Source organism: Rana temporaria, chromosome 1, assembly GCF_905171775.1.
Source record: "Rana temporaria chromosome 1, aRanTem1.1, whole genome shotgun sequence".
Classification (NCBI taxonomy): domain Eukaryota; kingdom Metazoa; phylum Chordata; class Amphibia; order Anura; family Ranidae; genus Rana; species Rana temporaria.
This window is the reverse complement of record NC_053489.1, coordinates 669,636,980-669,652,901: the sequence shown is the minus strand read 5'-3', so window position 1 is coordinate 669,652,901 and position 15,922 is coordinate 669,636,980. Positions and strand designations below refer to the sequence as shown.

Here is a 15,922-nt window from a genome sequence, read left to right as displayed (position 1 = left end):
ATGTACGCAGTACACATCCCGGGGGTTGAGAATGACATTGCTGACGCCTTGTCTCGCTTCCAGTGGGACAGGTTCTGGGAGTTGGCGCCAACGGCAGAGCAGCAGGGGGGTACCTTGTCCCGAATGGTTGTGGGAGATAGCATTGACCGGGATGGATCCAGAGGTCTGTAAGTGCAGCCACTTGGTCGTCTTATACAAAGGTATGGCGAGAGTGGCTGGATTTTGTGCGGTAGACGGGTGAGGAGGCGGTTGGGGATCAGGTGTGGTGGCTTGTGCTATATTATGTTGCTAGGTTACTCGAGGGAGGGGTGTCGGCGTCAGGCATGAATAAAACGTTGTCTGGTTTGGCTTTTTGGTTTAAGTTGCAGGGACAGACGGATTTTACGAAGGAATTTTGGGTGCGCCAGGCGATGAAGGGGTATAGGCGGGCTGTGGTCCGGAGGGATACTAAGAGGCCTGTTACATTCAAGGTATTGGGTGGCATTGTGGAGCAGCTGTTGATGGTGTGCTCGTCGGCTTATGAGGTCGCCTTGTTTAAGGTGGCCTTTTTGTTGGCGTTTTTTGGGGCGTTTCGGATAGGGGAGTTGGTCAGTCCTTCTAAAAAGGTTCAGGGGGGGCATTGGGTGTCAGGAGGTTGTGTGTGGAGATGAGGATTTACTGTTATTTTGGCGCAAATCTAAGACGGATCAAGCAGGAAAAGGTAGGTCTGTGCGGATGTTTTCGGTTCCGGGTTCCAGTTTATGCCCAGTAGGGGCAGTTAGGGCTTTTGTGAGTTTACGTCCTAAAACGGCGGGTTCCTTTTTGATTCATTCCGATGGATCTCCTCTGTCACGTTTCCAACTTGTGGTGGTTTTTAGAAAATGTTTGGGGGGTTTGGGTTTGATCGAAAAGGAATTTTCTTCACACTCTTTCAGGATAGGGGCTGCAACGGAGGCAGGCAGGATTGGTATGTATGAGGAGGTGGTTAGATTAATTGGGCGGTGGGGGCTCGGAGAGGTGATGCCAGACCGGAGGGTAGGCAGTTGGGTTTTTCCGGACAGGAGGCCTGTATTAGATGGCTGGGTGTCCCTGGGATGTTGTGGGGGAGGATGTTGCCCGAGGTGCAGCATTTTGCACAGAGGGATAGGCCGCCTGACGTCTTGGTTTTGCACGTGGGCGGCAATGATTTGGGAGTCAGGACTATAATTGACATCATACGCGACATCAAAGTTGATGTGGAGTGGTTGATGTTGGAATTTCCCGGAATGGTCATCGTCTGGTCGGACATTGTGGCGAGGATGACTTGGAGGATGGCTAATTCAGTTGAGGGCCTTAATAGGGCGAGGAAAAAATTAACTATGAAGTAAGTTCATTGTGTGGAACGGGGGTCTGGCGGTTAGACACCTAGAATTGGAGCAGGACACTTGGAGGTATTTAAGGGGTGACAGGGTTCACTTGAATGAGGTGGGCATTGACCTTTGGGTGATGGGGTTGCAGGATGGAGTGCAGAGAGCCCTTCGAGTGTGGAGGGGCGCCCAAGGGTAAGGTGGTTCCCCTTGCGTGCTGTGGCGGGTGTTGGTCTTGGCAGGAGAGGGAAGATATGGCAGAAGGAGGAGTTTTGGGGACCCATCGTTGCTATGGGTCCCGATAATGGTTTCCAGCTAACGGAGGTTAGCTGGGAAGTGGTAATGGGGCACTGCGGTCAGTGGCTGTCTCCGGGCTAGTTTGTCGGCAGGAGGCCTATCAATACACTGTTAGTTACCGCAGTGCATTATGGTTTTCCCCTCATAGGGGTATAGAGTTCCTGCTTAGACCAACACTAGTTAGATCTATGGTTTTTGTTAACAAGAGTTTATGTTATTTATGGTATTTTATGTCATTCTGTTATTTAGATATATATATATATATATATATATATATATATATATATATATATATATATATATATATATATATATATATATATATTGGTTTAATAAATTAGGCTGCTACGGCCTTTTATAACTCCAACACCGGTGTGGTCTCAGTTACTATAGTTAAGAGGAATGGTGGGGGATTTTGGGTAAAATGGGAATAATTCCATCATCAGTCATGGCATTTTCAGAAAGAAAAGTTAATAGTGGAAACCTCTGTAAACATAAAAACACATTAGAGGTTGCTAATCAGACAATGGCAGCTTGATCCTTCTATTATGTGTTTGCATTATGTTTCTCAAACCTTTGCATGCCTTCACTTTATGTGATAATGACTAAACTCCTCCCCTTTATGACATTGTCAAAAAAGGGGCGGAGCATGGGTGACCTTAAAATTATGTCCCTCCCTGAAAAAAGTTCTGCAGACGTCCATGGAAGCGACCAGGGGTCTTTTGATCATGCAGCTTTCTTGGAATTCATTACAAGATGAATGCTTTTAGATACTGAAAAGGGTGCTGTGCAATGGTGCAGATATCAAGAAGATGTGACTGACCTGCGGAGGACCGTTTGGTAAACGTATTCCTCATTACTGGTGCTGCACCTGTATATAAAAAAAAAAGATTCATATATATCAAAGAAAATACTATAGGACAATTTCTTCATGAGAAACTATAATGTTTTTGGGTCAATTGTTTTTCTTATTGGTTTATTTGTATTTATGTTGATGTGTTAGACCTTGTGTATAAAAATAGGATTGGTGACTTACCGTAACATCCTTTTCTTGGGGTACATTACACGGCACAAGAACAGTATTCATGTAGATTGAGTTATGCTGCTGCCTTCAGGAGATTGGCCACTGGAAAGCAAAGCTGTAAGGACACCCCAGTACAAGCCAGTACAACCCCTCCCATTCCCAGTCTGCCTCAATTTGTTAGCAAAGTGTGGATCATAAAAACAAGGGGAGGGACATGTGTCCCATAATATACTCCAAGAAAAAGATTTTACTGTCAGGCCTCGTACACACGGCCCAGAATCCCGTCGGGAAAAAAACGTTGTTTTTCCTGAAGAGATTCTTGGCAAGATTCTCTTGCCGGTCGAGTGTACACACACACTCCATCCAAAGAACCGCAGTTCTTTTGAATGGCACGAACGTGGTGACGTCATTGACTACGACGAGTATGCGCTTGTCACATTCGATGCTGTCGCCGCCATCTTGCCTCACCCTACCTATGCCTTGGAAGCTACCGCGCATGCGTCAAAGTCATTTTGAGCATGCGCGGGTTTCCAGGACAACAAGTAAGTATAAAGACGCTCAAGTTTCTTGTCGAGAAACAGGCCGACAAGAATCTCGATGAGAAAATAGAGAGCAGGATCTTCTATGTCAGAGAAGCGAACAGTGTCTTGTGGAGTCCCCCAAGGGTCCCCCCTGTCACCGGTGCTTTTCAACATCTATCTTCAGCCTCTCTTTAAAATCATCAGTAGACAAGAACTACTTTATCACTCATACGCAGACGATACGCAATTGTATTTTCGCATCTGCAACAAAAAGGATCATCATCTCAGGTTAGAGAAATGTCTCTCTTTAATAGAAAACTGGATGACTAAGAGTTATCTTAAATTCAATAGCTCTAAAACAGAACTTCTCATGTTTCACGCCAGCCGCAAGTGTCAACTGGCAACAACCTGGACACCCCTGCCCATTCTGGGCCAAATCATCACCCCTAGCTCCAAAGTCAAAAGTCTCGGGGTCATCTTCGACACCTACATGACAATGGACGCACAAATAGGGTCAGTAGTCAGCGGATCTCACCATCTGTTGCGCCTACTACGCAGACTTATTCCATTTATTCCCAAAGAAGACGTAGCAGTCGTGGTGGGAACAATCGTAAATTCCAGACTGGACTATGCAAATGCCCTTTACCTCGGACTCCCAAAGTACCAAATCTCTCGGCTGCAAGTCGTTCAAAATACGGCTGCCAGACTTGTGACTGGGAAAAAACCATGGGAATCAATCTCACCTTCACTGAGATCCCTTCATTGGTGGCCAGTAAAGGACAGAATTGCATTTAAAGCACTCTGTCTGACGCATAAGTGCATCCATGGGAAGGCTCCGCAATATCTTTGCGACAAGATAGAACCCCATAATTCCAATCGCGTTCTGCGATCTACCGACCAAAATCTGGTCAAGGTACCCAAAGCAAGATACAAGTCCAAAGAAGAAAGAAGGTTTGCTTTCCAGGGTCCTAGACTATGGAATGCTTTACCAACCAGCATTCGGCTGGAGGAAAACCACCTGGCCTTCAGAAGGCAGATCAAAACTCTGCTCTTCTGATGTCAAGAGACAGAAACAACAAGCGCCCAGAGGCGATTCAGTTCGCATGTGCCGCGCTATATAAGTCTTTCATTCATTCATTCATTCATTTATTCCCGTCAATATTCTGGGCAGATTTCAAAGCCTCGTACACACGCTCGGTTTTCTCAGCAAGAATGCTCTGCCAGCAATTTTCTTGCTGGTTCTTGCCGAGAAAACCGTGCGTTTGTATGAGGCTTAAGTCAAAATCCTCTTTTAACAGCACATTACGGGACACAGGAACAATATAATACACAATACAATATTCAAGGTGGGATGTAAAAATGCAGTCCAACTGAGGGGTGAGTAACAAAGCAAACAAAGACTTTTGGCCACAAAAAAAAAACAAAAAACTGCTTAACAGAAATGGCTCAACATTGTCTACAAGGCTGCCTGAAGAGCCCTAGGACCTACATTTTCATTGGATAAAGCCAGAACATCTGACTGGTAAAACCTATAGAAGGTGTGACCAGTGGTAGCTTTGCAAATCCGAGAGACAGATGCCTGATGATGAAAAGCCAGGAAGCACTAACTGATCTGGTAGAGTGCATCCTGACAGGTAAAGGGGAGACCTTGTACTTGAGGTAATAAGCTTGAATAAAGAGCTGTCAAATCCACCTAGTGGGGCATATTCTTAAAGATCTGAGGCGGCGGAACGTATGTCCTTTACGTTACGCCGCCGCAAGTTTAAGTGGCAAGTGCCTGATTCCCAAACCACTTACCTGTAAACTTGCGGCGGCGTCGCGTAAAGTCCACCCGCGCAAGCCCTCCTAATTCAAATGATCCTGGTAGGGGGCGTGGATCATTTAAATTAGGCACGCTCCCGCGCCGATCGTAATGCACATGCTCCGTCGGGTAAATTACCCGACGTGCATTGCGCTAAATGACGTCTCACGGACGTCATTTGTTTTGACTGTAACGTAAATGGCGTCCAGCGCCATTCACGGACGACTTACGCAAACGACGTTAAATTTTCAAATTTCGATGCGGGATCGACGGCCATACTTAACATTGAGTACGCCACCTAGGGGGCATGTTTATCTTTACGGCGCGTATCGCTTACGGAAACGACGTTAAAACACTACGGCGGGCAAGCGTACGTTAGAGAATCGGCGTGACTAGTCATTTGCATATTCTACGCTGACCGCCACCTAGCGGTCAGCGTAAATATTGCAGCCTAAGATACAACGGCGCAGGCCGTCGTATCTTAGGCATGTTTAAGTGTATCTCAGTTTGAGAATACACTTAAACATAGGATCGGACTTACGTCGGCGTATCTGCATCTAAATTATTTGAGAATATGGCCCAGTGATCATGAAATGAGCAGCAGGCTTTAGGAACATATAGGTAGATTCACGTACCTTGGCCTAAAATTAGGACGGCCTAGCCTAGTATTTTTAGGCTACACCGCCGTAAATTATTTAGGCTAGTAGTGATTCTCAAACCACTTACCTGCCAATTTTCGGCGGCGTAGCCTAAAACGAGCGGGCGTAAGCACGCCTAATTCAAATGACTTGGAGGGGGGTGTGTTGTATGGAAATGAGGCTTGACCTCACGTTTTTTGACGTTTTTTGTCACTGCGACTACATTTCCCAGTGCGCATTGCGGCTAAGTAGGCCGTACGGGCCTATTGATTTTGACGCGTACGTAAACGACGTAAATCCCGAATCGCGGACGACTTGCGCAAACGACGTAAAAAAATTCGAACCTCGCGGCGGGAACGGCGGCCATACTTAACATTGTTATTCCACCTCATCGGTGGAATAACTTTAGGCGGCCTATCGCGTACGGAAACGACGTTAATCGACTGCGGCGGGCTCGCGTTTGTTCGGGAATCGTCGTAAATGCTCAGTTACATAATCTAGGCCGGCCGCAATGTAAGCGCCACCTAGCGGTAAGCCAAAACATTGCAATCTAAGATAGGACGGCGCAAGCCGTCCTATCTTAGATATGTTTTAGTGTATCTCTGTTAGAGAATACACTTAAACATAGGTCGGCTTAGATTCAGAGTTAGGTCGGCTTATCTGTAGATAAGCCGGCCTAACTCTTTGTGAATCTACCTAATAGGGCCAGATTCAGTAAGAGTTAGGCCGGCGTATCAGTATATACGCCGACCTAACTCGGAATTTGCGCTGTCCTAGGTTTAAGTGTATTCTCAAACAGAGATACACTTGAAAACCTATCTAAGATACGACGGCTTGCGCCGTCCTATCTTAGTGTGCAATATTTAGGCTGACCGCTAGGTGGTGCTTCCATTGCGGTCGGCGTAGAATATGTAAATCACTAGATACGCCTATTCACGAACGTACGCCCGGCCGACGCTGTACAGATACGCCGTTTACGTAACGCATTAGCAGGCCTAAAGTTATTCCATCAAATAGATGAAATAGTAATGTTATTCGAAAATTTTACGTCGTTTGTGTAAGTCGTCCGTGAATAGGGATTTACGTCGTTTACGTCCACATCAATAGGCCCGTGCGGCGGACTTAGCCGCAATGCACACTGGGAAATGTAGGCGCATGCGCAGTTCCAAAAAAATGTCAATCACGTCGGGTCAAGCCTAATTATCATAAAACACGCCCCCTCAGCCTACTTTGAATTAGGCGCCCTTACGCCCGCCCGCTTTAGGCTACGCCGCCGTAACTTAGCGAGGCAAGTACATGATTCACAATGTAATTGCCTGCTAAGTTACGGCGGCGTAGCCTAAATGCCATAAGCTACGCCGCCGCAAGTATGCGCTCGCCATCCTGAATCTAGCTAAAAGAGTCAAACTATCAAAGACTGTAGTTGATAAATAAATTTGAACAGCTCGTGACAAATTCAAACAATGGAGAAAAATCCCCATATGATGTTTAGGAGCAGCACAGTGAGATGGTAGAAGTGTACAAGTTAAGGTGAAAGGAAGAAACCACCTTGGGAAGAAAAGAGGCCCTGGGTCTCAGAAGAACCTTGTCCTTGTGTAGCACAAGAAAAGGTTCCACAGGTTTTACCGCGATTTGCGGGTCTGTCAGCGTTTATCCCCAAAACACTGTAGACCCTCCCCGAGCTCAGAATCAAACTATTTGTGCCGTGTTTTGCCGCGTTTAGCGGCGTTTTGCCGCGTTTAGCGGTGTTTTGCCGCGATTTGCGTCTAAACCGCAAAAGCTGAAAGCTTCTGAACCCAAAATTTTGGGTTTGGAAAAACGGCCCTAAACCCAACTGCTTTGAAACGCCAAAAAACGTGATCGTGTGCATGGACACATAGGATAACATTAAATGTGTTCAGGGGCAGTTGAAAAAAATGCCCAAATGCCTCTGAACTCGAGTTTAGCAGCGTCTCGTGTGCATGGGGCCTAAGGCTGTCAACTCACTTTGTAGAAGTAAGATACGCCTTGTAGAAGTGATGGTGAAGAGAAAGGCAAACTTGTAAATAGGGAGAGACAGAGGAATATCTCTGAGAGGTTCAAAGAGCAATCTTTGAAGAACCGACAGAACCAGGTTAAGATCCCATGGAGTCACTGGGTGTCACGCTTACCCCTAATGCAGGTGGCAAGATGCTATAGCTAGCTGGAAAATGGTGGAGAAGAACTAGAGGGAGAATCTGCTACAATTGGCAATAACCAAGGGAACTGTACTTGCAGTTTTCTTGGACAGAAGGCGACCCGCAGGGCACCAGATATCCGCCGGCACCTGACGATCTTTAACCAGAGACGCAGAGCTCCACATTCACGAACAAGGAAAAATCTCTGCTTCCCCTCCCTAATATTCCTTATTCATTACCATGCTAGTAAATGACCCATTTCTTTCATGTACATACAGAGGACATTTTGTAACCACAAGGTGTAGCTTGTTTATATTATTGGAAACAAATTTTAACCTGAGATGTATTACTTTCATATCACTGCTTAAATTTATTTTCTTTGTTATACCTTTCCTTTCCTGCTTTAATAAGGATAACCCCCCCCCCCCCTCCTTGCAGACGCCCATGGTCAATTCTTATGTTTCAAAGTAATGCTCTGCTTTGTCCATGAAGGTTAAAAGCAACAAGCATTATTAAAGCACCTGTTGATTTTAACCTGCATGGACAAAGCAGAGCATCACTAAGAATCGACCATGGGCATCCACATGGGGGATAAGTGTCCCCCTTGGAGCAAGGTGTCCACACACGGAACACTCAGGGTCGATCCTGGGCAGGTGCCCAGGGTGCACCGTGCCCAGGCAGTGGTATCGCTATTGGGGGCCATGCCCGGGTGACACCTGTTAGAGGGGTGACACCAATGAAACGGTGACAGGCGGTTCTTCTTCCCTGCTTAATCTGCCAGTGAACACAAGCGGCCACACTGTGACAGGAGAGAGGTGAGCTGCGGGCTGTCAGCGTATCTCCCCTGCTCACTCCCCCCTTTCTCCTGTCAGCAGTGGAGAAAAGAGAGCGTCACTCATCTGGTTTGCCACTTAGCTTGGTGCCCGGTTTGCTTTACTCCCCATTGGCCACAGCGGAAGGGCCAATCAGAAAAGGCAAGAGGAGCATCATGTAGTCCCAGAAGATTGGCAGCCCCATTGTTGTCCACAGGTAGCAGACTTCAGCCCCCAGCATGCACTCTGCTGGGGAGGAAAGATTGAGAGCCCGAAACCCTGGAAGAAGCTGAATGACTGCTACAGGAAAAAGAGGACTGTGCTGGGGGAAGCCAGAGAGAGCCACGCTGTACCAGCACCACCAGAGAGAGCTACGCTATACCCGCACCACCAGAGAGAGCCACACTGTACCCGCACCACCAGAGGTAGAGCCACGCTGTACCCGCACCACCAGAGAGACAGCCATGCTGCTTCCAGCACCACCAGAGAGACAGCCATGCTGCTGCCCAGCACCACCAGAGAGAGAGCGCGACACCACTGCCAGCACCACCACAGAGAGAGAGAGACACACACACACACTGCCCAGCACCAACAGAGAGAGAGCCACGCTGCTGCCCACCACCACCAGAGAGAGAGACACGCTGCTGCCAGCACCACCAGAGAGAGAGCCACGCTGCTGTCAGCACCACCAGAGAGAGAGCCACGCTGCTGTCAGCACCACCAGAGAGAGAGCCACGCTGCTGTCAGCACCACCAGAGAGAGAGCCACGCTGCTGTCAGCACCACCAGAGAGAGCCACGCTGCTGCCAGCACCACCAGAGAGAGCCACGCTGCTGCCAGCACCACCAGAGAGAGAGACGCGCTGCTGCCCAGCACCACCAGAAAGACAGATGCGCTGCTGCCCAGCACCACCAGAGAGAGAGCGCGACACTACTGCCAGCACCACCACAGAGAGAGAGAGACACACACACACTGCCCAGCACCAGAGAGAGAGAGCCACGCTGCTGTCAGCACCACCAGAGAGAGAGCCATGCTGCTTCCCAGCACCACCAGAGAGAGCCATTAGAGGTTGCTAATCAGACAATGGCAGCTTGATCCTTCTATTATGTGTTTGCATTATGTTTCTCAAACCTTTGCATGCCTGCACTTTATGTGATAATGACTAAACCCCTCTCCTTTATGACATTGTCAAAAAAGGGGCGGAGCATGGGTGACCTTAAAATGATGCCCCTCCCTGAAAAAAGTTCTGCGGACGTCCATGGAATCGACCAGGGGTCTTTTGATCATGCAGCTTTCTTGGAATTCATTAGAAGATGAATGCTTTTAGATACTGAAAAGGGTGCTGTGCAATGGTGCAGATATCAAGAAGATGTGACTGACCTGCGGAGGACCCTCCGAGACGTGTAGAAAACATATTATTCATTACTGGTGCTGCACCTGTATATATATAAAAAAAAGATTCATATATATATCAAAGCAAATACTATAGGACAATTTCTTCATGAGACGTCATTGACTACGACGGGTATGCGCTTGTCACATTCGATGCCGTCGCCGCCATCTTGCCTCACCCTACCTATGCCTTGGAAGCTACCGCGCATGCGTCAAAGTCATTTCGAGCATGCGCGGGTTTACACGGCGACAGGTAAGTATACAGACAGGCCGACAAGAATCTCGACGAGAAAATAGAGAGCAGGATCTCTATTTTTCACGTCGATATTCTGGGCATACTTCCCGACGAGAAATCTCAAAGCCTCATACACACGCACGGTTTTCTTGCCGAGAAAAACGTGCGTGTGTACGAGGCTTAAGTCAAAATCCTGTTTTCTTAACAGCACATTACGGGTCACATGAACAATATTCAGGTACACAATACAATATTCAAGGTAGGATGTAACCATAGGTTACACGGCGCAATTGCTTACTTGCTCCGGTGTAACGAGTGCTCCTGATTCAGGAACCTCGTTACACCGACTGCAGCCTAAAATCTGCGCGGCATAAGGCTCTTATGCCTCGCAGATTTTAGGCTGCATTCTTGCGTGGGCCGCTAGGGGGCGCTCCCATTGTGATCAGCGTGTAGTATGCAAATTGCATACTACCAACTGATTCACAAACTTGCGCGTTCCCCGCGCAAGCCAGGTACGGAGTTTCCGTACGGCAACTTTAGCGCAAGGCTGCCCCTTCTAATAGTAGGGGCAGCCAATGCTAAAGTATAGCCGGCCTTCCCGCGCCGTGAAATTTGAATTTTTACGGCGTTTGCGTAAGTGATTCGTGAATGGCGCTGGACGCCATTCACGTTCACTTTGAAGCAAATGACGTCCTTGCGACGTCATTTGCCGCAATGCACGTCGGGAAAGTTTCCCGACGGAGCATGCGCTGTACGCTCGGCGCGGGAGCGCGCCTAATTTAAATGATTCCCGCCCCCGGCGGGATCATTTACATTGCGCGCGCTTACGCCGGGCAATTTTCCTGGCGCGCCCTCGCAATTCACGGAGCTAATGCTCCGTGAATCGAGGGCAGCGCAAAATATTTGCGGGGGCGCAGGGCAAAATCGTTGCCCTGCTTCCCCGCAAATATCGCGCAATTCTACCTGAATCTGGGCCTTTGTTTTTAAAAAATGTCATTTAACCACTTAAGCCCCGGACCAATATGCTGCTAAATGCCCAAAGGCGTTTTTACAATTCGGCACTGTGTCGCTTTAACAGACAATTGCGCGGTCGTGCGACGTGGCTCCCAAACAAAATTTACGTCCTTTTTTCCCCACAAATAGAGCTTTCTTTTGGTGGTATTTGATCACCTCTGCGGTTTTTATTTTTTGCGCTATAAACAAAAATAGAGCGACAATTTTTAAAAAAATTCAATATTTTTTACTTTTTGCTGTAATAAATATCCCCCAAAAACATATATAAAAATGTTTTTTTTCCCTCAGTTTAGGCCGATACGTATTCTTCTACCTATTTTTGGTAAAAAAAAAATCGCAAAAAGCGTTTATCGATTGGTTTGCGCAAAATTTATAGCGTTTACAAAATAGGGGATAGTTTTATTATTTTTTTTTTTTTTACTACTAATAGCGGCGATTAGCGTTTTTTTTCGTGACTGTGACATTATGGCGGACACTTCGGACAATTTTGACACATTTTTGGGACCATTGTCATTTTCACAGCAAAAAATGCATTTAAATTGCATTGTTTATTGTGAAAATGACAGTTGCCGTTTGGGAGTTAACCACAGGGGGCGCTGTAGGAGTTAGTGTGTGTTTACAACTGTCTGTTTTTACAACTGTAGGGGGGTGTGGCTGTAGGACTGACGTCATCGATCGAGTCTCCCTATAAAAGGGATGACTCGATCGATGCAGCGCCATAGTGAAGCACGGGGAAGCTGTGTTTACATACGGCTCTCCCCGTTCTTCAGCTCCGGGGAGCGATCGCGATGGAGCGGCTATAAACGAATAGCCGTACCTTCGTCCCGGATCGCTCCCCGCGGGAATCCGACCGCCGCATGTAGCGGGGGTCCCGATTGGACCCCCGACCCGCGGAAAGACGGGGATGTACCTGTACGCCCATATGCCTGTACGTGCCATTCTGTGGACGTACATATACATGCAGCGGTCGGCAAGTGGTTAAAATGCTCGTGTGTGGGCTTCACATAATTTTTCGGCTTCTGAAAAACGACAAAAATGATCGTGTGTGGGCTAAAACAACGTTAAAAACCTGCGCATGCTCAGAAGCAAGTTATGAGACGGGAGCGCTCTCTGTTCACCAGAATTTTTTCTTTTAAAAGCCAGCAGCTACAAATACTGCTACTGCTACTTTTAAAAAATTGACACTTGCCTGTCCAAGTCGCCCCGGGGGGGGGGGGGGGAGGGATTAGGGGTTGATGCGAAGGGGCGGGAGTCTATACCCAGAAGTGGTGAAAATACCTGTATTATACAGGTATCTGTACCCACTTCCCCATGAAGGTGCCAAATGTTACACCGGAGGGGGGGGGAGGATTCCGAAAAGCAGAGGTTCACTTTTGGGTGAACCTCCGCTTTAATCCTAGAACCTATCTAGGGGGGTTAGAGGTGCAGGCTCAAGGTTCCCACCAGTTTTTGTCCTTTTCAGGGAGAGGTGTACCACAGCCTTTGAAATGTAAAACTCCCTGTGGCTGACCCAACATGTTGCACCATGGATACCTAAGTGAGCACCTAATACGGAGTCCAGTGCAAAGACACATTGCAGGCCAGCCCCGCTGCTTCTTCCGTGTAGGATCTAGTACACCTTCTGTGCCAATGCCCATAAGTAGCAAGATGAGAAACCTGCAAAATTACCCTGTTCTGGATCTACAGCTACTGAAAAGGCTTGCTAGATGAAAAAATAAATCTTGATAAAACAAAAAAAAAAACATAATTTTCTCAGACGAGAGAAGGCATCCTTTCTCTTAGGACGCTAGCAAAAAAACTGAGACAGATGGATAGAGGGTGGGGTTATACTGGACTGCCCTAACAGATTTGCTTTGCCAATCTCCTGAAGGCAGCAGCATAACCCCGTGTGCCAAACTTTTTATTTTGCAAATAACCATGTCATACCCATGACAGCATTGCCAGAGAATTAGATGTTCGCTGGTCTCCCTTCCCTCTATCCAGCGGCACCATGCCGGATAGTTTAGGAGCTAGGAGGGAAACCGGGAGGGTTATATATTTCATAAAATTGTTTTTTTTAAAGATAAATTCACCTTCGGGAAACATGGTGGAATGTGTAATGCCTCGTACACACGATCGGGCTTTTACCCACCCAAACTCACATCGGAATTTCCGACGGAGGAAAAGAGAACGGGCCAGATTCACAAAGAGATACGACGGTGTATCTCCTGATACGCCGTCGTATCTCTGAGTTCTGCCGGTCGTATCTATGCGACTGATTCAGAGAATCAGTTACGCATAGATATTCCTAAGATCCGACAGGTGTAACTGTGTTACACCGTCGGATCTTAGGCTGCAATCCCAGGCCGGCTGCTAGGTGGCGTTTAGTTTTTTTTACGTGACGAATATGCAAATGAGGAGATACGCTGATTCAGAAATGAACGACCGCCCGGCGCTTTTTTTTTACGTTGTTTCTGTTCTGCTTTTTCCGGCGTATAGTTACCCCTGGGTCTATGAGGCGCAGCCAATGTTAAGTATGGCCGTCGTTCCCGCAACGAAATTTGAATTTTTTACGTCGTTTGAGTAAGTCGTTTGCGGATACGGATGGACGTAATTTACGTAAACGTCGAAACCAATGACGTCCGTGCGACGTCATTTGGAGCAATGCACGCTGGGAAAATTTCTGGATGGCGCCTGATTTGAATAGTACACTCCCCCTAGCCGCGGAATTTGAATTCCGCCGGGGGATTTAGGATACGCCGCCGCAAGTTTTGAGGTAAGTGCTTTGTGAATAAAGCACTCGCCTCAAAAACTTGCGGCGGCGGATCGTAAATCAGATAGGTTACGCGGATCTAAAGATCCGCTAACCTATCTGAATCTGGCCCAACATGTTTTCTATGTAAACTCCAAAGGAATTTCCGATGGAAAAAGTCCGTCTGACTTTTTTCATCGGAAATTCCAATCGTGTGTACGAGGCATAACATGTTCCCATTCCTACAGCTCTTCCCCTCAATCCCCTCTCTCCCTGTGACAATGGGCCAGGGATCTTTTCCCTGCACCCACTCTCTCAATTTGAAAAGATTGCGGATCTGCCCACACAGCCACGTCACTCATTCACAGAGTTCTGTGAATGATTAGAATACAAAATACTTTATTAATAACTTCACAAGATACAAAAACACAACAAAATTACCAATAACAGCTATTAGCATCAAATAAACAAAATTAAAACTACACTACAAATAAATCATTCATAGAATTAAAATACAACATAGAATGAATAACACAGATTAAAAAACAGACAAACTACCAAATACAAATAATACACCATTTTCTCTAACACCCCCCAAATAATAGCCAACACAATATTAACATACTATAGAAACAACACAAAATCCTGATCATAAGCCAGAATTATATATCTTGATTGCCACATTGATTGCAAAAATGATTTCCTGTGTCGCTCTGTGGTGCATCGTGGGTGCAACAATCTGTCACTGATGCTACTCGGCAGACTGACCAGCGTATTGTGGAGTGAGTGGGAGGAGTTGTCCAAGATTGAACGTAACTTGAACAACATTTCCAGAGCCAGGTCATTGATTGGAGTTCACCCAGAGTACTGGACAGATTTGGGTCTGTGGAGCACCTATTTTCTTTGTCGTCCACAGAAGAGTCCCCCTCAACAGAAACCCAGTCAGAGGCAGTGGAGGAACCACAACCCCTAGTATGGACCCAAGTTCAAACCAGCAGACTTTTCGACAATCGGCCTTCCACTACCCAGACCAGGGCACCCACATACAAGCAGTGGGTCATCAAGGCCCAGGATGCTTGTATCCTGCCTGGCAGAGGGAAACCCAAAGAACTGCCCAGGCTCTCTTGTTTCCAAAGGGAGGTTCAACGCAGGGTTGCTCTGGAGTGGGGGCCTTGACTACCCTTATGTCCCATCCCAAGTCATGGACGTCATTAAGAACTCACGGGGAGAGTGGGAGGATGACCTGATTTGGGATTATTTGCATGTCCCCAAACCGTTGAGGGTGACAGATAGCAGTGTCTGGGCTCGCTTCAAGGACATTCGAGAGGAATGGAAGTTGGGGCGTGCAATCTAAAGAGACCGGGTCCTGGTTGAAAAGACGGGTCGGCCTACCAGGAGCCACTTGGTCTCCATCCAAGAAGGAGATGGCTGGAGGAGGTTGCCGCCAGATCCATGTTTCTACCTGTGAGAGGGACTGCTGTGCTGTGTAGCCCTTAAGTAGGAGCGGCCACCAGGACTGCAAGGATGGGGCAGGGCTTGGGTGGTTTTCTCCAGAGACAAACTTTCAGCAGGGACAGCGATTGCCTGCCAACCAGGGTGCCAGATGGGAGGAAGAATCATCATGGACACTAGGGTGTGCTGTCCCTGCCAAACCTCTTGCTACCTGCCATTTAAGTAGGGGCCCCTCCATTCAGGAGCAACAAAGAGGTTTTCATTTGCCACCTGCATGTATGTCTGGCTGTGCTTTACAGGAGGTCGCCTTAGATCCCTCCTGGGTGGGTGACAGCGGGCAGGAAAAAACATGCTAAATTGTAAATGTGGAGAAAACTTGTTTTTCTTCTTTCAAAGAGAGGACTGTAACCCCCCTCTCAGTGGTAAAGTGCTGTGTATAGTTAGTGGGGTAGATTCAAAGAGCAATTGCGTCTGCGTAACCATAGTTACGCAGCGCAATTGCTTACCTGCGCCGGCGTTAAGAAT

The 15,922-nt window shown here is 47.3% G+C and overlaps 1 protein-coding gene across 1 annotated transcript in view; it reads right to left on the bottom strand.

Moving 5' to 3' along the window:
• LOC120924604 (von Willebrand factor A domain-containing protein 5A-like) overlaps nt 1-2,451 on the bottom strand; it is a 94,885-nt gene extending 92,434 nt beyond the window's left edge. Inside the window, exon 1 of the mRNA XM_040335595.1 lies at nt 2,446-2,451. The gene's annotated coding sequence lies outside the window, so the exon portion shown is untranslated. The remainder of the gene's footprint in view (nt 1-2,445) is intronic.
• Nucleotides 2,452-15,922: the final 13,471 nt, after the last annotated feature.